General features: G+C 44.9%; 1 protein-coding gene across 12 annotated transcripts in view; it reads left to right on the forward strand.

Moving 5' to 3' along the window:
* The window catches only part of CALD1 (caldesmon 1), a 184,163-nt gene that overhangs the window by 97,056 nt on the left and 60,772 nt on the right, over positions 1 to 26,335 (forward strand). The window lies entirely within an intron of this gene.

Below are 26,335 nucleotides of genomic sequence, written 5' to 3' on the forward strand. Positions count from 1 at the left end.
GCCTGCTTGGCTAATGCTGCAATGCTCAATCCCTGTTCCCTGAGCTCAGACCCAGGCAAAGGGCTCTTTAACCACTTATCCGCCTAGTATGAACTGCAACAGAAGTTATTCTGGGTGCTTCCCTTTACATCCTACTGGCGTGTGAGCCAAATGAGAGCGGAGGTGTATATGGCAAGAAGTCTAAACACACACACACACACACAGAGAGAGAGAGAGAGAGAGAGAGAGAGAGAGAGACACCAGCAGCCCCCAACGGACTGCTGTTATTAGTTCTGCAAAAGAGGGCTTAGTGGAGATATTTGCATACCGTCCATTTTTTTTAATTGTGAGAGAACGCAGCCATTTTGGTTGCTGTGGTCTCACACCATTCCGTGTCCCCCCTCAAAGAAGCGCTTTTTGCAGGGCTGCAATCTTGGGCAGCACCCCAAAACATGTTTCTGGGCGCGAAACCCTGATAAGTGCTTTTTTGGGGGTGGGGGAACCGCAGCGCGAAATCATGCAAGATCACAGCAACCAAAATGGCTGCCGTGCTCTAGTGATAAAAACCGGAAAGATGGCGTCCCAGATATTGGCTTCAAACTGTTGGAGGGTATGCATTTTCGCGTGTTTCAGTTGGCATAGGAATAAGCCAAGTGGGTGGAGCAAAAGCAGTTCGCCTTTCATCCTCATTCAGTTCAGAATAGGAGTCTTGTCAAAGAAGATTTGGTGTCCAGGGATTTTCGCTGTAAGGAGCTGTTTTGAAAAGCTGCATGCAATGCCCATTCCACTGTTCACATGTCTGAGATTGCTGACTCCTCATTTAGGGCAGCTTGTGTGTGAATGCGAATGGAGGGTGCATGGAAACTCTTGGCTACTTTGGGGAAGGTCCTTGGGCAAGATGATCTCTGTGGGTTGGGTTTCCCACTCTGAGCAGGCACACTGCTATTGCCATTGCCTCTCCCTCTGGACCCAGTTGGCACCACCTCCCAGAGAGACAGGACAAAGCCTTTGGAGATCGCTGCTGCTTCTCCTCACTCTCCTCAGTTCTTCTGAGATGGCATGTGAACCGGAAGCCACACCAAGCAAGGAGGTTAGGAGGCTCCAAGGAGTGGGGCCCTGACTATAGGGTGGGACTCCGCTAGGGCCCAACCATGCCTACCTTGACATTGACCTTGCTTCCAGTACTGGGCTGCTTCTCCCTAACCCCAGTTATTGGAGGTGGCATAATGGGACACTGTTGCCTCCTACGACATGTGTGCATTCACCCCCCTACAGGTCTGTGAGCAGAGTTTTGTGGGTTTCTATACCGCTTTAAAATCAGCAGAATTTTCACAATTGGGGAAACATTTGAGAGAAATGCCCCGGGGGTGATGTTATGTCAGGGCCTAGCATTGTTTGAAGTGAGGCATTATGGGAGAACATGGCAGCCCTTTAGGCCACTGAGAGAAAAAATACTCCTGCTGTTTGCACACTGAATTTTTAACAACAAAAGGTTGGGAGCTGCTACTTGTTCCCAGTAAGCCCCTTCCCTCTGGCAATGTGGGGATTTTTTGCCCACCCTACTTAGAAATTGGGTGGGTGGGAGATCCATCCCATTTTCACAGTCACCAGATGGGCTGGGGAAATGGAGCAGCATTTTTGGCTCAGCTTCTTTCTGGTACAGCTGGGCTAGAATGTCTCTCCTAATGTTACTGTTACATTTTCACCCCCATCTCTATGGTCACATGGGATATAGCACAACTGCATGGCATGACCTCATGGTGTCTCTGCTCCTGTCTCACCTCACTGGCTGACTGTGGAGAGGAGAGGCGCCATGCCACATCAGATGTTGTGCTCTCTTCTACACCAGGGAGTGGAGAAAACCGTGACGCTCCAAATGTGGCTCCCATAAGTCCCGTAAGTCCAAGCCAGCATGGCCAGTGGTCAGGGATGGTGAGAGTAGTAGCCCAATGACATTTGGAGGGCCACTGCTTCCTTACTCTGTTCTAGACATAACCACATTGCTGTGGTGGTAGCCCTACTTGTCCTGCAACGCCTAGTTATACAATATACTTTAGATGGGAGCTTTAGAAATAAAGTAAAGTAACAATTTAGGTTAGAGGTTTAAAAAAGTGCATTCTGTTTGCATTTCTGCAAAACGTCTGAAAGAAGTTTGCTGAGCCTTCCAAGGAATATATCTGTGGAGAAGTCAAGCATGAATTCTGTGACCTGAAATGGCGTATAGATGTGGAAATGTATATGTTAAATCCATCAACTGATTGAAGATTGATTAGCTGTGCTATTGTAACTAATTAAACAAAAGGCCTGAAACCCACAGTATTTCCAGGTTTTAAAATACTCTAGGGATTTCACCGAACACTTGCGCCATTCAGATCTGGCTTGAATTATACTGGTATCAGTGTTTCTCTCTCCCCTCCCCCATATATCCAGCTGAAGTTTCCTGATTTGGCAGGGACCAGGGGCAAGCTCATGGACGTTTTGAAATTCCTCTCTATATGTGTGGCCAACATCCAAGATGGCTGTCTGGGTAACAGTCTGTGGATGTGGGCATCTTGTTAGGGTGGCTGTTTAAACCAGCAAGGAATAGGGTTGCCAGACTCAATAGAGGACGGGACTTCTGTGCCTTTAATTGCCCTTCTTTCTTTTGAGTCTGCAAACCTTAAAGAGAAACCAGCAGACCCTTTGCTTGGAAATTAAACAAAGGGTCTGCTGGTTTCTCTTTAAGGTTTCCAGACTCAAAAGAGAGCAGGGCAATTAAAGGCACAGAAGTCCTGTCCTCTATTGAGTCTGGCAACCCTAGCAAGGAACAATCCCTTTCTCTATATGGAGGCTCTGTGGGTTGGAGGATTTCATCCTAGGTGCATTGTCTAGGAGAATTCCTAGATTCATCTTCGTCACTGAAGGTCCAAGTGGCCTTGGTCATGGAGTCTTTGGACCAGCTTCAGCCCTTCCCAGACAGGGATAGCTTGACCTCAGTCATCCATGATCTTGCTAAGCTATCAACCGGGTGACTACAATCCTTAAACATGACATGGAGGCTGCAACCTGCTGCATAATGTGGTGGCAAATATGCTTGGTAGAATATCTTATAGGAACCACATAACACTGGTCCTCAAATAAGTCCACCAGCTGCCATTATGCTCTGGCCTGATTTCAAGGCATTAGATATGACTTATGATGCTCTGAGTGGTTTGAGACTTCACTACTTGGAGGAATGTCTTTCCCCATATTGCCCACCTTGGGGAGCAGGGCACTCCTTGACATCTCCCTTTTGGGAGCTATACATCAGGCATCTCCAAACTTCGGCCCTCCAGATGTTTTGGACTACAATTCCCATCTTCCCCGACCACTGGTCCTGTTAGCTAGGGATCATGGGAGTTGTAGGCCAAAACATCTGGAGGGCCGCAGTTTGGGGATGCCTGCTATACATTATGTGGGGGGTGAGACAGGTCTTCTGCACTGCAGCAACTTGATTACGTAATGCCAATGGAGGGTACTTTTTGGTGCTAAAATAAAAGCTCTTTCTGTAAGCATTTGGGATGGGCTCTTGAGGACTTTTTGGTTATGACTTGCCTGCTGGTTTCTTCCTATTGGTTAGGAGTGGGTGTTTTTGTCAGGGTTTCTTTTTTTTTGCTTAATTTCAACTTCTCATTTTTTGAGTCTTCAGTTTAGTTCTCCACATTAGTTTGCATTTAAAAAGAAATACTCATGAATATTCTCCATTTTAGAGTGAATTTCTCCCGAGGGACACATTTTGACAAAGCGGTCTTCACTAATATAACACATTTGTGCATGCTACTTTCACTAAAATGTCATATTTTTGCACCCTAGTATATGCATTTTTGTAAACATTACTCGGCTGGAGGACTGTGATGGGAGAATGGCTGTGTTTTGGTTTTTCATATTATTTCAGAAAGTGTGAATTAGGTTCATCTTTAAATAGAAACTGAACCAAATTTCTCCCCCATCCCTACTATTGATGGATCATGATTCTCTGCTCTCACCTTTTAGTATATGTGTTATAACTGTTAGGAAGTTGTGCTCCGGCCTGAAATATTCATTGAAATAAATATAAATGAATAAAACTGGCCTTCCCAACTAAAGTTATGGGTATGAAGCATAGCTTGAACTTGGGCTTCACTGCACCTTCTATGGCTAACCACCATTTTGTGGTGGGGATGGATTGAGGAAATATTGTGCTGTGCTGGACTTTCAGAAATAGTAATGTTTGTTCGAGAAGCTAGAAGAGTCAAATGGGCTTTTCTTTAGCCACATACATGCAACACGTTCTCCTCCTCTCCCAACTTCCCTGAGCGATGAGGTGTTATAGAACTAGGACTACCATACATGTGGGTTTTCTTGGACATATTTGGGATTGGGCCCTCAGAAATTGCATCCGGGGGGAATTTCTGGTAAGTGGTGAAATACCCGGGGAAACCCAGACGTCTGACAACCCAGGGCAACGCCCCAACAGCTCGAGTCACAGATGCACCAGCAAAAGGGAGGCAGAAAAGGAAGCAAATGGCGGAGGGGCCTTCCTTGCCAGCTGCCTCACTGGCCCAGGAGCAGGCAGCCCGAGAGGCCCGTTGACCCTCCCTGTGGGGCCACTAAGAGCACCCCAGCTGCCCTTCCTGTGTCCAGTGCACTGCACAGTGTGCCTGGCCAGAGAAGATGTGGTGCCTGTTGTGCGCCAGACTCAGCCACACACCCGGCGGGAAGCACAGTGAGGTAACTTGGGGAGGAGCACAGAGGCCTGCGATTGGCTGGAAATGGCGCCCTCTGCCTCCCCAAACCCCAAACAGCTGGAGGCTCTGGGGAGCTATGGTCACCCCACGCCGTGCATGTGCCAACAGCGCGCTGGGCAGCTCTGGAGCAAAGAGGGCACTGCAGCCTCGACACCTCGGATTGCCTCTGCACAGGACGCAAGTCAAAAGCTAGATTTTCACCTTTTGAAATATGGCAACCCTGTCTAGAGCCAGAGATTTTGGTTTCCATTGCCTAAGAGAACCTTGGAGACTTGGTAATTTTTGCTTTATTTACATACATACAGGTAGAGCATAGGTGGGCATAGACAGCAGGTAATCATATCCATTGCACTTTTTAAATCTACATTGACAGGCATATTTTTCCAGGGAACCAGATAAAGGTCTTTTCCAGGTCTACCGGAAGATGATGGTCTTAGTATGAATTCACATCCGTATGCAAAGCTTGGGGTCTACCACTGAGGCATGACCCTTCCTCCAGTATTGTCCATCTAGTCCAATATTGTCTACTCTTACTGAACTGTCTACTCGGGGTCTCCTATAGAGTTCTTTACCCTCATTGCACAGTGTAAGCAAAGATGTCCAGGACTGAACCTAGGACCTTCTTCATGCAAATTACGGCCTTTGCCATTGAGCTGTGTCCCTCCCTGAGGGGTCAAAACAAGAGAACGACTCAGAATGAAATGTCTTTGCAAGAGAGGTATAGCCATAGATGACAAAGCTCAACTGGCCTCCTTGGGGCATATGTAAACCACACAACTTTACAGCTATGAGATTTATTTTGCCATGTTACAGCTGTGGGCTCCCAATGCTGCTGTTATAGCTGAAAAAGGCATTTTCATTAAAGGACTTTGTTGTTTATGACCTTAATTTTCATCTGCTGATTTACAACAGCAATGTAAAGAGACCCTTAAGTGAGTATAAGTAGTATAACTATTTAAGAAAATATTTACACTCTCTTAAAAAGCTACTTTTTGAAGCTATTTTCCTCCGGGCTAAAAGTCCAAGGACCCAGGGAGACTGTGTTCTTGCACCTATGTTCTTGTAGGATGACTCACCTTTGTTATTCTGAAGATGCTGACGTTTCTTAAAACCTTATATTCATTCTCTTTTAAATTCTGAAGGTATCTCACACTTCATAGATGACAGGCATATCTGATGTTTGTAAAGTATTTTGTTTCCCTAAATAGAAATGTTGGTGTGCTGTGCTGTGAGTCTTATTTTCTGAATTCACCAGGGTATAGAAGAATACATCAAAAACTTCTTTGGGCTAAGAATGAAATACAGTCATTAGTTTTCCTAAGTGAAGACTACGGTGTCATTAAAAAGAAAAAGGCAAATAACAACCACAAAACAATGGAATAGCTTCCTTCGGCAGTTCCCCTGCCTATATAATACACAAATTAGAGTTTGTGTCAAAGAACTGCTTGCAATTCAAAGGAAGTTAAGTAAATGTTTCGGTAGCAGATTTTGTTTAATGTGATCATATCAGAGTATTGTTCCAAAATTGCAGGCAGGCAAATGTACTAAAACTTGCAGCTTCTACATTGTAACCTGTTGTGGGGAGAACTATTGGCCACACAGTGTCCCATGGGGAAAAAGGATTGGTGATTAAAAACTGTAGATCTTTGTGGGGAATTGGGGTCTCCTAAAAACTCACAGTGCTCAAAACAAACTGCAATTCCCAGCATACCTTGGAGGAAGCCTAGCTGGTATTTAAAGTGGTATGAAACTGCTTTAAATGTATAGTGCAGATGGGGCCAAAGTTGCCACCCTTTACAATGAAGGCAGGAATCTCTTATGGGAGCGCTAGTCATAAGCTAGGGAAGACAATCTTCCTTAAGTCTGTCTGCAAAAGACTTTGCTATCATTTTTCAATGGCTGCTGCTCCGTGGCAGCAAATGGAGACAAAAACGGAAAGCCCGCTTGGTAAGACTCCACTCTTGGTTTCTGTGCGTGAAATCTCAGTGAAGGCAATGTGGTTATGCACGTGCAACTATGGGTTGGGGTTTGGCATACAATCCCTTATTATGGCCAAACGCTGTGTAATTCGTGTGGCATTTCAAATCTTTGTGGAGATGGCTCTGTTTGCAAACATAGGGGATGCAAATGCTGCAGATGCAGTGGCACGTCTAATCCAAATGTTCCTAAAAGGAATCTCCGTATCTGTAAGCAAAGAGGCCCTTCCACAAACAAACCAAGTTTTGTTATCTCAGCTGCTTCTTGAAGCCGAATATTCAGCAGCTGGAGACGTTGGGACCAAATCCAGCCCTATTGAGGGGTGAGTATCCCAAAAAACAAATTACCGTGCTTTTCTGTGTATAACATGCGCCCATGTATAAGATGCCCCTTAAATTGGGGGACTCAAATTTAAGAAAATGGGAGGGGGGGGAGATGGCACAAACATCTTGTGGGGAGAACTATTGGCCACACAGCGTCCCATGGAGTGGCCTTTTGGGGGGGAGGATTGCCCAGAGTTGTTGAGCTTTTTTTAGGGGGTAATGCGGACAATTGCTCACCCACATGCGCCACTATATCCACCTCTCATATTGTCCCCTCACCAGCTGCCTATTGCCTGCCCAATTGCTGCATCTTCCGCCAATCAACACCACCCATTGACGCAGAAACCAATAACACACACACAATAGTCACTGATAGCCATGGCAGCAACCAATCAAACGTCCACCCTATGCACTACCCATGTATAAGATGACCCCCACTTTTTAGCATGATTTTTAAAGGAAAAAACCTAGTCTTATACATGGAAAAGTATGGTATTTTATTTCTATATTCTGTGAGTTGTGCCCAGTATAACTATAAATAATGTAAAAACCATCACAAGGTACAGTGGTACCTCGGGTTACAAACACTTAAGGTTACAAACACTTCGGGTTACAAACTCCGCTAGCCTGGAAGTAGTACCTCGGGTTAAGAACTTTGACCCAGGATGAGTATGGAAATTGCGTGACGGTGGCACGGCAGCAGCTGGAGGCCCCATTAGCGAAAGCGCGCCTCAGGTTAAGAACTGTTTTGGGTTAAGAACGGACCTCCGGAACGAATTCAGTTCATAACCCAAGGTACCGCTGTATGTGGTGTTTCCCGGAAAATTTTGTTTCATTTGGCGAACTTTGCATAGGAAAAAAAATTAGTTTGCATTGGAAAAATTTCTGCCACCTTACAGAGTAACCTATTTTAGCACATTTTTACTTGTAGGTTTATGTTTGTTAAATTTATAATTTACTTCCCAGTAAAAAAAAAGGAACTTATAAGCATGTAATTATTATTTTTACAGAAAATGAAATTACAAAAGAAGATTTAACAATATAATATAATATCATTGCTGTCCAAAAGCCTGGGAAAACAAAAATCCTTGCCTGACTTGTAAACAATGCCAAGGCTGGTGACACACAGCCTCCCTAGGAAGAGCACTCCATAAATAGTTAGGCTTACCTGCATTTAGTCCAAGGGTGGGCGTTTGCTTAGGCCTTTCCATAAATGTTTGTAACATCTGCATAAGTGATTACTAATAAAAATGATCACATTGGACATATATTCTGTTCTGTATTAATGCCAAATGTGCTAATAAAACCCAAGGACCTTGGGAAGTAACCTCATGCCAAATATCATATTTATTGCTCATTTGCTTTTAATGATATTTCATGCAAACAAAAAGCTTCCTGCAAATGCTGATATCCTGTCCATTTCTGTTTTGGTTCCAACAATAGTGGATACCAGTCATATTTCCGATCCTGTCCTCAAACGAACATGCAGACTGTGGCAATTTCTGCTCCTGTTTCCAATGGGATTCTCCAGAATTCCTTCCCGTAGCCAAAACGCTTCTACTGCAAGGATGGGGAAAGTGTGGTGCTCTGAATTTTGTTGGACCCCCCTAGTCCCACCATCCCTGAATATTCTCCATGCTGGCTGGAGCTAATGGAAATCTGGAGTGCTGTGGGTTCTCTGTCCCTGCAAAATAACTTTCCGTTGCAAAGGAGCAGTTTCTCCTCCTGTTCAGAGGCTGCTTCGATGTTCCTCACCTTCAGCCTACCTGCTCAGGTGGTGATGGTGCACTGTAGATGTTGCAGTACCAGAGGAGTGGCCTGAGTTGAGACATCAGGCAGTGGCTGTCCTAACAAATGAAGCCTCGTCCCAAGTGAATGCCTCAATACACAGGCAGGGCTACGACATCCAATACGTGTGCAGTGACAGATTTGGGTACTATGGTGGCCTGTGCAAGGCCAAAATTTGGCAGCCCCTCCCCAGACCTCACACTACCTTCCCAAAGGCGGATAAGGAGGCATCTGACTTGGGAAGGAAGCGTGAGGGCTCTGACAGGTCCAAGAGTCTTCTTACCTCCTTCCTGAAGCTGGCAAAGCACTGACTAGGTTTTGGGAAAGAGGCGAGAGGTCTTTAGGACCCTGCATCCACCCCAAAGCCCAGTGCCTCACCTACCGGGCTTTGAGACAGCAACCCCTCGGATCAGTGCCCATTGCATGCTCACTTGCTTGCACAGCCCCAAATCTACCCCTGATGTGTGAACTAAGAAGCAATAGTAAATCTGCTCTTTTCAGGGTTTTTTTGTTTTTGTTTTTGGCTTTGCTTCATTTATCTCTGGCAACTGTGTAAGCGGATAAAATATTTGCTCGTCCAGTAAAAAATCTGCCTGGGTGGCAACTCTGCTCAGGTCCATATTTGTAGAAGCCACTAAAATGTCTGTTTCAAGATGTCAGGTCCCTCCAGTTCCCCACCCCCCAGCAATAATCTATGCCAGCAAATTAATGGGCAGGACTGCACACTTTGTCTGTGAGTAGTTCATTTGCAGCCCATGTGACATGGCCGCTTCTTCTGGTCTCTGTTAGTGAGAACATTCCAAAGATTCTCCCTCTGAACTGTCACTCGAATGTCTTAATAAGGCAGCAGCATGTAGCTGTAAAACAGATGGGCGTTGCCCTTTTCTAAATACTGGTTGCCTGCAGATTCCATTTATGGCAAGGCTCGCAAACCTGGTATTCCATTGAAGGTCAGCAACATAGATAACAGTGCATTTCTCACTGCAGTGCTGTTGGGTCTGATTGCAGGCGCCACGCCTTCGAATGAAGGATTGCCTTCGGGCAGAGAGAAATAGGGTGAAATAAGCAGACAGCTATGGGGCAGTTTGTGATACCTCTGGGTTACGGTGCCAGAATGTGGGGGCTGCCAAAATGCACGATATCCATATGTTTTTACATGTGGGGTGATGGGAGAGGGTGCCTGGGGAACTAGTTCTTTGCAAATTCTGATTGAACTTATCCGATCAAAACCTCACAGGCTATTTTGCATATTTTTAGGATGAGATGCATTTAGAAATGTGTATATAATAAGAAACATAATTCAAAATCCATATTTAAAATACGTATTTAAATTTGGATTTTCATGGTGTTTTTTTTAAATAAAAATAAAAATAGCTGGGATTTTATACTAGATGCTGCTCACTTCTTACCATGATGGTGAAGAGGACAGAGAATAGCTAGGATCCGAACAACCATGCAGGAAGTCCTTTAGGGGGCACAACTAGAATTAGCTGGCTCTGCCTATCATTGGTTCTGGCTCACCCTATTGTTGACCTCCCTGCCTTCTGCCTTACCAATCCCAAAGAGCACGAGCCACCACTGTTTGGGGTCAGTTGAGCTTTGTCATCTATGGCTATACCTCTCTTTCAAATCAGAACCAGTGAAGGCAGTGAAGGTCCTGTGTGAGTGTCTGGAGGTGGTTGGAGGATGGATGGCGGCTAACAGATTGAGGTTGAATCCTGACAAGACAGAAGTACTGTTTGTGGGGGACAGGAGGCGGGCAGGTGTGGAGGACTCCCTGGTCCTGAATGGGGTAACTGTGCCCCTGAAGGACCAGGTGCACAGCCTGGGAGTCATTTTGGACTCACAGCTGTCCATAGAGGCGCAGGTCAATTCTGTGTCCAGGGCAGCTGTCTATCAGCTCCATCTGGTACGCAGGCTGAGACCCTACCTACCTGCGGACTGTCTCGCCAGAGTGGTGCATGCTCTAGTTATCTGTCGCTTGGACTACTGCAATGCGCTCTATGTGGGGCTACCTTTGAAGGTGACCCAGAAACTACAACTAACCCAGAATGCGGCAGCTAGACTGGTGACTGGGAGTGGAGACCATATAGCACCGGTCCTGAAAGACCTACATTGGCTCCCAGTACGTTTCTGAACACAATTCAAAGTGTTGGTGCTGACCTTTAAAGCCCTAAACGGCCTCTGTTCAGTATACCTGAAGGAGCGTCTCCACCCCCATAATTCTGCCCGGACACTGAGGTCCTTCTGGCGGTTCCCTCGCTGCGAGAAGCCAAGTTACAGGGAACCAGGCAGAGGGCCTTCTTAGTAGTGGCACCTACCCTGTGGAATGCCCTCCCACCAGAGGTCAAAGAGAACAACAATTACCAGACATTTAGAAGGCATCTCAAGGCAGCCCTGTTTAGGGCAGCTTTTAATGTTTGATGGATTTCTGTATTTTAATATTTTGTTGGAAGCCACCCAGAGTGGCTGGGGGAACCCGGTCAGATGGGCGGGGTATAAATAAATAAATATATTATTATTATTATTATTATTATTATTATTATTATTATTATTATTGCTATAAGACATATTGGTGCAGATTGGTTGAGTGGTTTCGGATAGAGAAATTGTGGGCAGGGATATTGGAGGGATGAAGGGAAATTTTTCCAACAGTGTCTTGTGTTTGTTTGTTTGTTTGTTTGTTTGTTGTGTTGGGGGACACTTTGCACCCTCCACTGTTCCTTGGACTTATTGTTGTTCCAGGACAATGTGGGAGGAGAGGTGGTGGAGTATATATGGGGGAAATTCTGCAACGTGGACTTCCTTTTCTGAATTCCCCCGCCCCCACTGAAAAATATCTTCTGGGAAAATTTGGCTCCACTCTAGCCTCAGATTTCTTTCCCAGAAATAAATGAGGTGCTTATTTAGATAGACCATAAGCGTGTCTTCTCTCATTCTCATGCATGTATGCAGACATACAAAGTCCGTTTGCCTTTGGACAGGCTGCATTTGGGGCAGATGTTCCCAGATGCTAGAACAGGCTTCCTCAAACTCGGCCCTCCAGATGTTTTTGGCCTACAACTCCCATGATCCCTAGCTAGCAGGACCAGTGGTCAGGGATGATGGGAATTGTAGTCTCAAAACATCTGGAGGGCTGAGGTTAAAGAAGCCTGTGCTAGACTAGAACATAAACCCATCAGAACAGCCCTGCTGGATCAGGCCAAGCCACCGTCCCATCCCATCCAGCATCCTGTTCTAACAGTGGCCAACAAGATGCCCACAGAAAACCACAGTGCAAGTAGTGCTTCTCAACTTAAACTGAACACCATCAAAGGCAAATCAGAGATGCAGAAGATGAAAGAAGTTATATCATATCTGCAGAAAATTAAGCTCAATTTATTTATTTAAGATTATAGCCAGCCCCATTTTCTTACTTCATTCATCCTCAGCCCAGTGACCCGGGTCACCAAATTTGAATGATGGGACATTGATGCCTGGGGGTAGTGAATTGCAGAAGGCCACCCAGCAGGTTTTCGTAGCTGAGATTTGCCCTTCCACCTCTCAGGTAGAAGACCAACAATGATCAAATGCCCTTGTGTTTTTCCCTTGCTCTAAGGAGGTTCTGCATGTTCACAACATCCACAAATAAAACAAAACGTGATCTCCACATTCTCAAGGCATGTGCAGTTTGTGTGAATCAGGGTGGACATTTCAGGAGGACCTCTCTAGAACATTTGGAACGGTGTGTTTCTAAATCCACAATATCTGGGAAGCCCTTGGTCTTCAACTGGTGGCTCATGATGCTTGTTCGTTGTTCCCGCGGGGGGGGGCAATGACAATAAAGTTCATCTTATCTTATCTGACTGACCCAAAGCAGATGACAGCAGTGGTGGTGCCTCCAATTTCTGTAGTGGTTGTTGTATTCACAATTTTATTTGTTTAGCTGCGAGCCATATCAAAGAAGAAAGACATTCAGAGTTGAGTTGAAAATCTGGTTCTTAATTTCCTGGCAGCCAATGCAAACACAGAAACGTGCAGGCTTTCTTAATACATGGATGAAGCCTAGAAAATATCAAGGAATGGATAGTTAACATATCAGTCAAAGAAACTCTCTCCCATTTTATAAACCTGCTCGCTTTATATTGCATCTATACTTTGTATTTAGCCCAGCTAAACTCAATGAGACTGTCTCAAATAAATGTGTACAGTCGTAATGTCTGAATATTACAACTCTCTTAATAGGGCCCTGTTCTTTCTGCTCTGTATACTAAGGCCAATTCAGCTTCTCGCTCAAGGCAACCCCACAGAGTTCACGCTGGGGTACAGGGGGAGGGCGATAGACACTTGAGCTGAGATTTCCTGGATTCAAGGGCAGCACTGCATTCACAGGAGGGGACACTGACCTTCCTTGAAGCCCCCAGGGCATGTACATAAAAAGAAGATAAAGAGGGAAGGAGAATCTGAAGAATGTACAGCAGGAAATGGCACAAAGCGTGAGCAAACTTGTTTGTTTACTGTGTTCTGTGTCTGCAAACAAAGAAAATGTAACATTTTCATTAGCAAAAGGAAGAATCGGGTCCAGATAATGCAGTAGGCTTGGGCTCCACCAAGCTGGAGGTAGCTCCCCAGCCATTCATTGTTGAGTGCCAGACGCTTGGCAATTTCCCACCCTGTTTGTGTGTGTTTGTGGAAGGGGTGTCAGTCCCTGGAGGAAGGCAGAAAAACTAGGAGGTTTATTCAGCTATGGCTGTTGAGCTGTGATGAGCTACAAGCCGAAGTGCAATATAAGGTGCCTGGCTAGTTTTCCTTTCTTTGGCTAGTGTTATCAGAGTGACATGTGGAGGTTACCAGATGGTTGGCTAGTGGCTTGGTAGCAGACCTATTGGAAGGAAGAACTATTACTCTCATCCAAAGAGCCCAACAAAAGAATGAATATCAGATGTACGAAAGCCTGTTGAGCCACCAAGGGGAAAACAGGATGTCACTGCCTTAACCAGCCACGGCCCTCTGCGTATCCCTTACCTAATAAATCCGTATACTGTGACTGAAATATGGGTGTCAGAGTGTTAAACTACTGGTGTGGTCTCTTGCAGCCTACTTTGCTTCATGTGGAATATATTAAACCACCAGTTAGATTTAAGCCAGCTAACTATGCTATATTAACTCACTTCTCCCTCTAGAGAAATGGGAAGGAAGTCTTAATGGAAAGCTAGCTATTTATTTATCCTAGTGATATGAATCCCATCACTGGAGGGACCGAAGAATGCATAGCACTCAGGTGCTGGAAATAGGTCCACAGGGTACATGTTGTAACATGGGACTCTCTCTTACACCAGGAAGTGGTCTAGTGCAGTGGTTCCCAACCTTTTTTTGGCCATGCCCCACCTAAGCACCTCTAGAATCCTGATGCCCCCCCCCCCGGTGACATATAATTCTTATTATTCAGAAAGTCAACTCCTATTCACATGGAGGAAGCCTAAAAGGCCAACTTGGTCTAACTCATTCTTGAATTGCCCCCCTTAACAATCAAATTGCCCCCGTGGGGTGTGTGCCCCACGTTGGGAACCACGGGTCTAGTGGCTGAACTTCATTGGACTTCAGATCTGGGCGACCGGGATTCAAATCTCTGCGGAGTCCAACAGCTTAGGTGATGCTGGGCCATTCACATTCTTCCAACCTAATTTATCTCACAGGTTGTTTTGAGGGAGAAAATGTTGGGAGGATGTGTCTCACGAGTAAAGGGATGGTATAAAAAATGTAATAGTTATTTTAGGATTATAGTGCTTGGAGAAGGATACAGATTAGGGCTGGGCGATATATTGTCCAAAACTGGGTTGAAGTCCATATCATGATACCGGTTTCATAATTTTTGACCTGGCAATATATTGCGAATCATGGTGTGTGTGGGTGGGTGTGTGGGTGTGGGTGTGCTATGCAAAAATCACCATGTGGGAAAAAAACATGAAGCCAACCAATGTTTATCTTAATTCCTGCAGCCCCTGTTAACTCTGCTGGTGCAGCTCTTCCCAGCCTCCTGCATAGGGCAGCGAATCACAAGAAGAGGTGCTTGCAAAAATCGAGATGCAGGGAAAACCAAAAAACCAGCCAGCGCTACTACATAGCTCCATCCTTATTTCAGATGTCACAATATATCGGTATATCGTGATGTTTAGCTGGTGATATATCGTGATGTTGAAAACGAGATAGTACCCTGCCCTATTAGTTTTCCCCTCTTTAACCTTGCATCTTTCCTAGTACCTTGACAGACAGAAATTAAACAGGCAAAGCTTTCTCATCTCTTCATCTACATCAGGCATCCCCAAACTTCGGCCCTCCAGATGTTTTGGACTACAATGGAAATTAAAAGCTCGTACACACTTCCACTTCTCCCATGTCTTGAAGCCATAGGTTTGAGCAGTTTTCTGCTTGAACCACTCCCTCCCCAGGGAAAACCCGCTCTTTAGCTCTAAATCGGAACAAACGACAAATCTGCGGGAAACCCTCTTGCCATTTGCTCCGACTGAGCGGCTTTCCCCAGGGGGGAGCACTAGAATTCTATTCCAAGTTCTGGCGAGATGCAGAACCCTACTCCATTCCTAAAGGAAGCATTTTCTGACATGTAGATCAGGCATCCCCAAACTGCGGCCCTCCAGATGTTTTGGCCTACAACTCCCATGATCCCTAGCTAACAGGACCAGTGGTCAGGAAAGATGGGAATTTTAGAAAAGAGTTATTAAAGCTTCATACAGCAGCTATTGTTGCTGTAAAAATATTTGACATTGCTACCCAATACATACGAATAATATGTTTAGTCCCAGGGTAGATTTCAAGCAAAAGTATTTTAAACCACAAACATGGTTTAGAGTAGGAAACTCTTCTCTGTTTTTGATTCTGTGTTGCTGGCTCCCCCCCCCCTTCACTTCCAGCCTTTCCCTGCAAGATTCAAGAGAATAGCTGACCTGCATGAGAGGCAGACTTGAATGTGTGTCTGTGCGCCTACAATTCAGACTTGCTAATTTTGGCTCTTTGCAACCCTGTGGGAATTTAGAACAATTTCTGGGGTTTATTGGAATGTGAATAAGATCTCTTGCAGTGTCTCACTATGGGTCAGATAAGTTGGCTCAGGGCAATTTGATTTGCAAAATGGTCTGTGGCAATAGCCTTCAACCTTTCCAGACCCAGGACCGAAACATAGCTTTGGGGACCCATTTCTTAATCTTTAACCATATATTACCATGATGGTAGTTCTCAAGTTGCAACCCACCTCACGACTCACCAGTTGAAGACTAGTGACATTGAGATGGTTTACTTGCTGCTGCTGCTGCTTATGGTTTTGTTATGCTCTGTTATGTACTTGGCAGTGTGATTTGTGAACTGCCCCAGGTTTTTGAAATTAAATGAATGAATTTAATAAACGAGTACAGAATGAATGCTCTATAAGTGCATGGATCATCAGAGGAAGGAATGTGCCCCTTGGAATAACAGTACCTATTTTATACAGCCACAGAAAATATTCTTCTTTTTCCTTCTGACAACTTTGTGTGGACTGCTGATGGGACTAAACATTTGCCGCAGCACCATCCTGTTGGAATGTGCTTTCACACTGAAGTAAAAAGCAAGAACTCGAATTCGGAGAGATAAGTTGACATCTGATGGGAAGGCATTCCACAGGGCGTGACTACTGAGAAGGCCCTCTGCCTGGTTCCCTGTAACCTCACTTCTCGCAATGAGGGAACCACCAGAAGGCCCTCGGCACTGGACCTCAGTGTCCGGGTAGAACAATGGAGGTGGAGACGCTCCTTCGGGTATAGAAGGTACAGGTCGTTTAAGGTCAACACCAACACTTTGAATTATGCTGCCTTGAAGTCTGTATATATAATGACTGTCGAAGTTACCTTTAGCTCTCATGGCAGAAGCCTGCAGATATTGGTAGGAGGGCATAAGACAGCCTTGAAATTGTGCAAGTGGGAATTAGCTTCCAAGGAAGCATTTATTTCCTCTTCCTGTTTTTCAAGAACTTTATGTGGCATAGGGGAAAGAGAACACATTTGGGACCCTGAACTCAAATGTTTTGTCAGTCCTTAAAGGATCTGTCTTGAGCTTTCACTTCCTTTTTTGGGGGGGGGGCTCCCATTAGAAGAATCTGTACTTAGACCAAGGCCACATTCATTTTAGTGGAGGATACAGTCAGAAAGATTATGGTATAATCTCATCTTTCCTTTTCAACACATGTGCACCACATGTCCTTGCGCACGCCTCCTATGGCAAGTAGCATTCCTGAATGCCTCTAGTCGCATGGAAGTGTCTTGCAGAGCTCGTTTCCATTCTGCACGGCTGAGAGAATTGTCGTGCAGCTGGGTTTCTGTCGCATAATTGCTGGTCTGGTTCCGAAATCCATTTCAGCCGTGGTTTGAATGCTCTTCTGAGACAGAAGCACGATGCACAAATCTGTCCAGGTGTGATCTGAGCTCTTGCTTGTGTCAGCTGCACCATCCATTGAAGCAACTAGGATCATGGCAGAAGCCACTTTGAGCAGCATCTGGTCAGCAGTGGACTGTGAGCAAGTCCTGTAATCAAGGGGAGAAATTTGATATAGTTCCAAGTTCAAGGTGAACCTGCCCAATTTGAATCTTCCAATACAATACAATAACCCAGTGATATTTTTTCTAGAGAAAGAGGTGCCAGAACTCACCACAAATGCCTCCTTTGTCCTCTTATAATGGCAATGACACCCACCTGAGAGGCGCCGGAACTGAGTTCCAGCTGAAAACAAAGCCCTGCAATAACCAAAACACAGTGTCCCTTGAAAACTTCTCTAATTTTTGTACTGCAGCTCTCTACCCAAGTAATGTGTACAGAAATGTATATGCTATTGCAAAAGGGTACATACAAATGCACAGATTAGTGAAAACAACATTAAAATGCATTGTATCGTGTAGAATTGTTTTGCAAAAAATATGTATGTTAGGCAAAATTGCATACATAAGTGTACATATTTGGAGAAATTCACACTGAAATGCTGGTGAATTTTCACGAGGACTTTGCCAATTGATGTGGAAATGTGGGAAAGCGAACTTCAAAAAGACTGGAGAAATTAGAAACGGAGAATAACTAAAATGGACAGATTCACCAATCGCCACTGTTATCACAACTACCAGGCCTTCCACTCACCGTTCTTGCCTCAAGGTAGGCAACTGAAAGGTGCCGTAAGCTGGCATTTCTCAAAGAGCCACATTTTCCGCTGGGATCTCCAGTTGCTGGCCGCTCATTTAAATGAGTGGAGCAGATTTTTTAGGCATAGGCAAACCTGTTAGATTATAGACAATTGGTTGCCACCCTGAGGTTTGTGCATGCACCAAACCTGATTGCACACCCAAGATTTCTCATGCTAGCACCTCTTGATGCTGATAGTCAACCCTCTCTTATATTTATCGAGGCTTCAACAAGGGTTGGAGCTGCTGTATGTACGTATATTAAAAAACCTTGAGGAAGCTCTGAATAGAAACTATTTTTAAATTTTCTACTGGCTTTCAAAAGGAAAGAAAAGCATCATCTCCTGTCTTCAATTAACTCTGTTAATGATTCCCAGTGCCTTACAGTATGTGTGGTGGTATTTAATTAAATCAGAGGAGACATGATTTGAACAAGACTTTAGTTTCACTTTGAAAGTTATTAAATAAACTGATATGGTTTTGTTCCACTAAGGTTCCTTTAGAGCATCCGGCTAAATTTTAATCATGAGCAGCTAGTCAAATAGTGGCCCTCCCCCCCAAAAAACCTGAGGATAATAACTAGATATTTAAAAAAGATGGTATGTAAGATCATATCTAGCAGCTTTAAACCCGGCACCCATCTGAACAGAGCGTACAACTTTTGCCCAACTAAATGAAGCTAACGATAATCTCACAGAGGCCAGTTTCATGTGTTAGGTTGCAATCCCAAACATGTCTACTCAGAAGTAAGTTCCATTGAATTCAGTGAGGGATGCGGGTGGCGCTGTGGGTTAAACCACAGAGCCTAGGGCTTGCCGATCAGAAGGTCGGCGGTTCGAATCCCCGTGACGGGGTGAGCTCCCATTGCTCGGTCCCAGCTCCTGCCCACCTAGCAGTTCGAAAGCATGTCAAAGTGCAAGTAGACAAATAGGTACCGCTCCGGTGGGAAGGTAAACGGTGTTTCCGTGTGCTGCTCTGGTTCACCAGAAGCGGCTTTGTCATGCTGACCACATGACCTGGAAGCTGTACGCCGGTTCCCTCGGCCAATAATGCGAGATGAGCGCCGCAACCCCAGAGTCGGTCACGACAGGATCTACCTTTACCCAGCCTTAGGTGCTTGCTAACATTCCATTGACAAGAGAATGACTGGATATTGAGTGGGCATGACTGGTAATTCTAGAAGGTTCTGCAATGATCATTCCATTGCCTAGTACAGTACAGTAGTTTCCAAACTGTTTATGCTTAAGGAACATTTTTCACCTTGAACAGGCAGCTGAGGGACTCTGCACCTGCTATGCAATCACATATGCACCACAGAAAATTTTGCATGCATTCTAGTCATAATATTGTGGCAGGTAAAGGTAAAGGTAAAGGGACCCCTGACCATTAGGTCCAGTCGTGACCGACTCTGGGGTTGCGCGCTCATCTCGCATTATTGGCCGAGGGAGCCGGCGTATAGCTTCCAGGTCATATGGCCAGCATGACAAAGCCGCTTCTGGCAAACCAGAGCAGCACATGGAAACGCCATTTGCCTTCCCGCCTCCTATTTATCTACTTGCATTTTGACGTGCTTTCGAACTGCTAGGTTGGCAGGAGCTGGGACCAAGCAACGGGAGCTCACCCCATCACAGGGATTCGAACCACCGACCTTCTGATCAGCAAGCCCTAGGCTCAGTGGTTTAACCACAGCGCCACCTGGGTCCCTATTGTGGCAGGTAGAGAGTAGCTAGCCTGTCTTTCTTCATCTGACTTTTACTTCGGCATACAGTCTGTTTCACCCTTGTGCACAAGGCAAGAGAGGGGGCCTTGAATCACCATGAGTGCCCCTTTTCTATTTACAGGCTTGACAGGAAGTCTATCCCCTGACCACACTCCCGGGCACACCCATGCTTCCTTGCAAGACAAGAAGCGTTTGCAACCCTGCAGCAGGTCCAGAGGGTGGGAACTTGAGAACGGGCCTTTTCTGCAGTGGCCCCCCCAAGTTGTGGAATGCTCTCCCCAGGGAGGTTCGGTTGGCACCTTAGAATAATAGAATAATAGAATTGTAGAGTTGGATGGGACCCCAAGGGCCATCGAGTCCAACCTCCTGCAATGGAAAAATATTAAGTAAAGTGTCCATGACAGATGGCCATCTAACCTCTGCTTAATGACCTCCAATGACGGAGAGTCCACAACCTTCAGAAGGAGCCCATTCCACTGTCAAACAGCTCTTGCCTTCATTATGTACACCTTTAGGTGCCAGGCGAAAAGGTTCCTCTTCTACCTAGCCTTTGACTGGTTAACATCCTATACCCCAGGCATCCCCAAACTGCGGCCCTCCAGATGTTTTGGCCTACAACTCCCATGATCCCTAGCTAACAGGACCAGTGGTCAGGGATGATGGGAACTGTAGTCCAAAACTTCTGGAGGGCCAAAGTTTGGGGATGCCTGCTATACCCTTTTAAATGTGTTTGTGGGAGGGGATAGAGGTGGGGGGTATTGGTTTGCATTGTCCCTGTTTTTATTATGTATTTTGTGTTGTTCATCTGAAATTTTAAGTTGTGAGGTCTGTGGATGAAGGAAGGTATACAAATTTAAACAAAAACACAGTTTATTTCCACGCACTTTAATTTTACCATTCATCTCCAAACCCAAGGTCTCCAGCTGTTATGTTAAGGATATTTTAGGGAGGAGGATTTTTGTTCTATCTGTTAAGCCAAAGTGACTTCGTATGGTACTTTTTCCGGGGGGGGGGGGGCGGGACTCAGGGGTATGTATACCCCTAAACATTTTGTGAATCTAAGTTTGGCCTCATTGGGGGGCAGTATTTCAATATGAGTAGGAAAAGAGTACCCCTAACTTTTTTTTATATAGAAAAAAAGCACTGACCACGTATATTCAAGCAGCAGAATCAGCAAACCTTACAAGTTTGGCAAAGGGTGCAAAATTGAGTAGGCAATTCATTCCACTCCATGAAGAATGGGCTTTGGTTTAGCATAGTGAAATGATCCTGTTATTTTTAGCTCTGCTCATTTTTTATCATGATAACAATCATGGTATTAGAATGTCTTTATAGAAGCAACATGTTGTCAGAAACAGAGGACATTTCTCTTTTTCTGATAAAACTCCGCTACATCTTGGACACCAGAATCCTTTCCCCTGGGTGTAAAATTGGTATATTTTTGGTGTGTGGGAACATCTTAAGAAAAACAGACAAATGTATCCACCCAAACAGACTGTGGTATTTATGCTGGAGCTCGCTGCGCAGATCTGTTTCATATGTACTTAAGTTGGCAGGGTTGATCCTGACCTGGTTAATGAGGCTGGAACTAGACGTTAGGGCAGATGCATGAAGGCTGTTGCCAAGAACAGCAGTCCTGGGTCTCATTCTTCTCTCCTTGATAACATCAAGCAATGCAAAATTTATCAATTATTTCATTGTTATCCCTCCCAAGAAGGTCAGTGCAGTGGAAGGATGGGCAAATATGTCTGCCACTATTTTACTTTTACTATTTTTACTTTCACTATTTTACTTTCACTGGAGTGATGATGCACCAGGCGATGGAGATGGGTGGAACTGCCGGTTTCAGTTTCTCTTTAATTCTCATTTTCTTAATCTTAACATTTGGCTCTCCTCATTTCCACATCCGTTTGCAATTTATTTATTTATTTTTAAAGGATGCAGTGACATTTATCAGCATTTTGGTGCAAATTTCTCCTAACATACACATTTTTTGTATGCAATCTTTCCTAATACGAACATTTATGCAAAGCATTTCCCCAGGATATAAGGGATTTGGGATGTTACTTTCAGTATCGTATGCATTTATCTGCACACTTTACTCTAGTACAGTGGTACCTCAGTTTTTGAACTGTCTCTGTTGACGAACGTTTCGGTTTTCGAACGCCGTAAACCTGGGCTTCTGAACAAGCCTTGGAAGTCAAACCGGCCGTGCGGCTTCCGTATTGAGGTTTCCATTTCGAGGCTTCCGTTTTGAGTTTCCGGTTTTAGAACATTTTGGAACTCGAATGGTCTTCCGGGACAGATTACGTTCGAAAACTGAGTTACCACTATACAGTGGAACCTCGGTTTATGAACACCTCGGTTTATGAATTTTCGGTTTATGAACACCGCGGACCCATCTGGAACGGATTAATTCACTTTCCATTACTTTTAATGGGAAAGTTCGCTTCAGTTTATGAACGCTTCAGTTTATGAACAGACTTCCGGAACCAATTACACCCATGTTTCAGTTTATGAACGCTTCAGTTTAAGTACTTCACGGACCCGTCTGGAACGGATTAATCCACTTTCCATTACTTTCAATGGAAAAGTTCGCTTCAGTTTATGAACGGTTACTCCGTGGACCGTCTGGAACGGATTAATCCACTTTCCATTACTTTCAATGGGAAAGTTTGCTTCAGTTTATGAACGCTTCAGTTTATGAACAGACTTCCGGAACCAATTGTGTTCATAAACCGAGGTACCACTGTATACCTATTTTTGTATGCATTACTTTGCTGGAGGACATCATGGCAAAATTTGCAGAAGGGTGAATTTTGAAGGATGGCAGTGTTTCGATTTGTGTGTTGTGACAGAAAAGATGAATTCAGTACATTTGCCTTTGAATGCGAGCTGAGTTGAATTTTCTCCCCATCCCCAACATAGCGCACACAATTCTCTTCCCCAACCCATTTTATCAACCCTGTTAAGTAAGCTAGCCTCAGAGAGAGCAGCTGACCCAAGATCATTACTGAACAGGGATTTGAACCCGAAACCCTTGTCCATTCTTCCTTCCTCCTTTGAACTGCAACTTGCATGAGCCTCAGCTGGCATGTATGCACCAGTGTTGTGCATGCAGCGCAGTGGAGTGTCACATTGCACGTTTTGAAGCACAAGGCATTAGAGCAGGGGTTCCCAACAAAATTTTCTCGAGGACCCCTCATCGAGCCGCTATTGTGACAAGGACCCCCATTAATTCCTAATCTAATTTTTCCAGTAAGCTTAACACTGATCTTGGAAGGGTTCGGTTCAAGGGACGCCGACGATTTAGGTTCAATGGACACTGACAAGATCGGTTCGAGAGTCACTGACTTACTTGCTTGAACATCAAATGCATTATCTTCCTCTTCATCTGTAGGCCTTTGTCGTTTTAACGAACCACTTTTTAACCAACGGTCCATTTTTAACTACGCAAACTGTAGCTTCCGCAAAAAACAACGCTTTGTTTACAAACACTACTGTTTTGCAAAGAGGCAGCGCGCGCCAGGGAGGAGGGAGGGGAATGGAGAAGATAGGGTACCTGCGCAGTGGCGCAAAAATGAAGCCGATGCGCGCAAAGCATCTTGGGGAGGTGAGCGTTAGTAGAATGCGCGCGCTGCTTCTTTGCAAAACAGTAGTGTTTGTAAACAAAGCGTTGTTTTTCGCGGAAGCTACAGTTTGCGTAAAGCGCCACCTAACGGCATACAGCAGAACTACTGCCTCTATCTAATTCTAGTTTTGCGCTAGACTCTGCTCATGCAGGAAGCGGCCAAAACAAAAAATCTGTTATCATACAAAATATATTTAATATATTTTTTATTCTAATAGCATCTTGCGGACCCCTCTGGCATAGCTCGCGGACCCCTGGAGGTCCCCGGACCACCTGTTGGGAACCACTGCATTAGAGGGAGGAGAGTCAGAGAGTCTGGGGCTCTTGTCTTCAAGACCACCATGCATTTGCTGCAGTGTCATGCTTCCAGTCTGAGGATGCAACTACCCAAGTGCGATTGCATCGTGACTGCTCTTTTGTTTATTATTCGTTTGCATAGGAATATGGCAAATTGCTTTTTTCCCTACAGTGCATTTAGTGTGAGCTATAGTGCAAAATGCAAACTGAAGATAAAATTCCTATCAAAATAGCACTAAAGCGAAGCACAGCATTAGGCACGATCCAGCCAAGTCAAACACTTGTTAAGTCCCATTAATTTCGCTGACAGAGTTAAACATTATTTTAAATTTCTCTCAGTGAGAAGCATTTGGACTTTAAAAGTGCTTAATTTGGACTGGATTGTTCCCATAATAGACAGCAGCAGCAAAAGCACTTTAAAAAAATCCAGCTGCCAGAAGATTCAAAATGCCGCAGCAGCTAAAAATAACCCAAGAGAGAAAGCTTTAAAAAACAAAAGAAAAAACAGTACACAGGTCTGTTGGCAGGGAGCTTTGTCACATAGGTGTCACTTGTAAAAGAAAAAGAAAAAAGGCTTGCCAGTATGACCCAGCACTGTCTGCTTCCAGGTGAAGTCTATATTGAAGCACCAATTGCCCTGATTTGCTTTCACAAAAATTGCACTGAGGTCATATTACTTCTCTCTCAAGTATTGTGCACTCTCGGCCGGAGTTTTCTTTCACTTTTCTTATTGCATAAAGTCTTTTCCTCCTTCTTTTTGAGTGGATTTATTGTGCGAGGGCTCTGCTTAGCTATTGCTTTTTTTTATCGCAGTGTATCCACTTCATTTGTGGGAATATGAAGGTACATTCTTACTGCACAAAGGGAAATGCATTTGTGTTGAGAGTCGGTGTGCGGTGGTGGTTAAGAGTGTTGGGCCAGGACCTTGAGGCTGCAGTTCAAATCCCCACTCAGCCATCAAGTTCACTAGGTGACCTTGGGCCAGCCACCATCCCTCATCCCTCAACCTAACCTACCTCACAGGGTTGTTGTGAGGGTGAAATGGAGAGGGTGGAGAACCATGTATCCCACCTTGAGCTCCTTGGAGGAAAGGTACAATAGAAATGTAGTAATAAATAAACAAATGTTTACGTAAGCCACCTGGAGACCTTCTAGGTAACAAGTGACTAATCAGTTTAAAGAATAATGCAAATATACCTGCACCCAAACATGGGAGAGATTTGTGCAAACTGTGACAGTCTAGAAGCTCCCTGGAAAAAAATATATTTCAAAGCAGATTCTGTCCCCATCCTGAAGATACTATTCATTTGCTTATTTTGAATACTTAAGGAAATAATAGAATCATAGGGCTGGAAGGTGCCCTGAGGATAATTCATTCCAACCCCCGCCATAAAGGAATGTACAGCTGCCCCATACAGGGATCGAACCTGCAACCTTGGCATTATCAGCACTGTGCTCTAACCAACTGAGCTATCCAGCTATCCAGGCTGCATCAAAGAAGCATTATTATATCACTGTAGCCTTGACAAGCTCTCAAAGATTAAAAAAGATCCCCAGAATAAAACCATGCTCAAACCTAATACAGGAGCAGAAATGACGTGGTATCCATATGGAAGCAGCGTTATTCAGGCACCTCTTCCTGCCCCTCCTCCTGCTGTTTCCTGGTGTCATAGACAGAGAAGCCAAGCAGCTGGGTCCTGCTCAGCCATACATTTATAGTGTTGTGATGGCTTCCTCAAAAAATTATGGGAGGCTGTGTTTTGTTAACGGTGCTGAGAGTTGTTAGGCAATCCCTATTCCCCTTCCAAAGGGACGCGGGTGGCACTGTGGGTTAAACCACGGAACCTAGGGCTTGCCGATCAGAAGGTTGGCGGTTCGAATCCCCGCAATGGGGTGAGCTCCCATTGCTCAGTCCCTGCTCCTGCCAACCAAGCAGTTCAAAAGCACATCAAAGTGCAAGTAGATAAATAGGTACCGCTCCGGTGGGAAGGTAAATGGCATTTCCGTGCGCTGCTCTGCTTCGCCAGAAGCGGCTTAGTCATGCTGGCCACATGACCCAGAAGCTGGCTCCCTCGGCCAGTAAAGCAAGATGAGCGCTGCAACCCCAGAGTCGTCTGCGACTGGGCCTAATGGTCAGGGGTCCCTTTACCTTTACCTTTATTCCCCTCCCAGAGCTACGGTTCCCAGAGTTTCCTGTGAAGAGGGGTTGACTGTTAAACCACTCTGGGAATTGTAGCTCTGGGAGTGTCGTTGGGGTTTTCTAATAGCCCCCATAACAAACTCGGCTTCCATCAGCCCTAACTAGCATGGCCAGGAATACCAAGAGTTCCACAACATCTGGAGGGTCACGGGTTCCCCATCCTTTCCACCACATGGGATCTGGACGTGTAAGCTACAGTATATCTTGAGGGATGCTTCAGGCTGCTGCTCATTGTAATGAGCTTTGATTTCACCCGACGGCTTCCACTTAATGATTTTAAAACCAGTATCTCTATGCTATATTGATATAGCTCTGTTAAGGAGCATGACTCTATAGTACATTGTTGGAAGGCCTAAATTAACTGACCTCCAGACATGACAAGGAGGTCTTTGTTCTAGGCTTTGTATAATGTACCTCACCACCAATGGCACAGCAGTAAAAACAACTCAAGGAAACACTTGGATGGAAATAGCCTTCCTTT

This window comes from Zootoca vivipara, chromosome 10, assembly GCF_963506605.1.
Source record: "Zootoca vivipara chromosome 10, rZooViv1.1, whole genome shotgun sequence".
In the NCBI taxonomy this organism is placed as follows: Eukaryota; Metazoa; Chordata; class Lepidosauria; order Squamata; family Lacertidae; genus Zootoca; species Zootoca vivipara.